Below are 2,500 nucleotides of genomic sequence, written 5' to 3'. Positions count from 1 at the left end.
TAAGGTCTGGTCGTTTTGCTTAGCCTTAGGGATTGTTGTGATTTATTTTGTTATATCATGTGAGCTGACATGATTGTTTACATGTGTTGAATCCCAAGGGTGGAAAAAGCAAGTCCAGATCTCGGAAGGGTAAGGATGGAGCTGGGGCATCCGGTCCAGTGGGTGCAGATGATGTGAATCTGGCCGCAACATTGCCAATCCAAGCGGATGGGGTTAATGTTGGGACTGGATTGCCTTCGGTTCAGCTCAACCCTACTGAGGTTCGTGTGGATGGAGCTGAGTTCCAGCTGGAACATGAGCCAGAACGAGCTGATGGAGCTAATGGAGCTGATGGGAATGGACGGCAGCAACAGGATGGGCTGGAAGGTGAAGGCGAATCTTCACAGACTGGCCGTCTTGGTGACCGTAATGGGGCTGCGGACGGCAGGGCAGCTGGTCCGGTGAACCAGGCTGCGGAAACCATCCATGCATGAGGTTCTGGAGGTCATGAGAGCTATGAGTACTCAAATGTTGGCTTTGACTCAGGCGTTTACACCTTTGGGTCAGGACATACCGACTCATACTGCTATTCCTATAAGGAACCAGCAGGCTGGCCGAGCAGCAGCAGCTCCGGTAGCTGGTGGAGCAGCTCCGGTTCATGGGGAACAGGAAGCTGAGGTGATTGAGATTGACCCCCCAGCTAGGGCGACCAGGAAGGTGGATTACTTGAAGGTGCTGGAGCACATCACTCGTATGGGCACTAAACACTTTGCTGGAAGTGTTGACCCTCTTGAGGCGGATGAGTGGAGGAGCAGGTTGGCTCGTAACTTCAGCTCAAGCCGCTGCCCAGAGGACTACCAGAAGGACATTGCGGTTCACTTCTTGGAGGGAGATGCCCACAACTGGTGGTTGGCTCTTGACAAGCGCACCAATGGTACCATAGAGCGCTTTGAGGACTTTGAGGTTGAGTTCAACCACAAGTACTTCCCAGCTGAGGCATGGGACCGTTTGGAAGCTAAGTTCCTGGACTTGGTTCAGGGACGCAGGACGGTACGTGAGTACGAAGAAGAGTTCAACCGACTCAGGCGCTATGTGGGTAAGGAGTTGGAGGACGAGGCAGTTCAGGTTCGCCGGTTCATCAGAGGCCTTAGGGCTGAACTCCGGACCTATTGCTCAGTCCGTACCTTCTCCACTGTGTCTGAGCTGGTTGAGAGGATGGCCTTGCTTGAGGTCAACCTTGCGGATGAGCATAAGCAGAAGGTCAAAAGTGTGGTGGTGGCTTCAAGCCAGAGTGGTGACCGGAAGAGGAAAAGGGACCAGGCTGAAGAGGGTAAAACCTCAAGTGGTAGGCCTGTGTGTCCCAAGTGTGGCCGACACCATGGAGGTGAATGTTGGAGAGCAATGGGAGCTTGTCTTCGATGTGGTAAGATGGATCACTCAGCTCGGGACTGTCCTAGACAGGAGCAAGGAGCTGGTGGTGATACCAGGACTTGCCACTACTGTGGGAAGAAGGGACATCTCCGTAAGGATTGTCCCAAGTTAGCAGCCGGGTCGAGCAAGGGCCGTGGTGAGGGCAACAAGCCAGACCAGAACCGCGGTCAGACCTCTGCACCCCGCGTCTATGAGCTGTCCAAGGATGAGGACAAGGCTGGACCATTCCTCGCGATCACTGGTAATGTGTCTGATCTTATTCTTTCCAATTCAGTAGAATTGCATGGTATGGAACCTAGGACGGTTAGATACTTAGTTTGGGTCATGTGTAGGGACCCTAAGTATGGTGGTGTGGAAACACATGTACTTTTCGATACTGGAGCTACACATAGTTTTGTGAGTCCAGGGATGCTCGGAAAGGGGTTGTTCCAGTTGGGAACGGGGGATTGTCCTGGGGTAGTGAATGCGGCCGGTGGGCAAGTGATGCATTCGCTAGGGGTGATTCAGGACGTCCCAGTAATGATCCAGGACAGGGTCATGCCTGTGGATCTTGTGGTAGTCCACCTAAAGAATCACGAGGTGATCTTGGGTATGGACTGGCTTGGAAAGTATCGGGCCACTCTTGACTGTCACCGGGGGCGTGTGCTTTTGAGAGTGGGTGTGGGGCTCCGATCAGGTTCCAAGGTATACGTCCGATCTCTGGATGCTTGGTGGTGTCAGCTATCCATGTTGAGAGGATGCTGAGGAAGGGTTGTGAGGCTTATCTGGCCACAATCGCCACTAAGGAGGTCGTAGGGGGTGGTGACCCGGAGGGAATACCGCTGGTTGGTGAGTTCCAGGATGTGTTTAGGGCGCTAAAGGGCATTCCCCTGATAGGTTGGATCCATTCATAATAGAACTCGAACCAGGGACGGCCCCATTATCCAAAAGTCCCTACAGAATGGCTCCTGCCGAGATGGCCGAGCTTAAGAAGCAACTTGAAGAGTTGCTGGATAAGGGTTTCATACGGCCTAGTGTTGTCACCCTGGGGAGCACCAGTCCTCTTTGTGAAGAAGAAGGATTGGTAGCTATCAGATGGTTAAACCGGGTG

This window comes from Brassica napus, unplaced genomic scaffold (assembly GCF_020379485.1).
Source record: "Brassica napus cultivar Da-Ae unplaced genomic scaffold, Da-Ae ScsIHWf_2793;HRSCAF=3567, whole genome shotgun sequence".
NCBI classification, from domain to species: domain Eukaryota; kingdom Viridiplantae; phylum Streptophyta; class Magnoliopsida; order Brassicales; family Brassicaceae; genus Brassica; species Brassica napus.
This window is presented reverse-complemented; position numbering follows the sequence as displayed.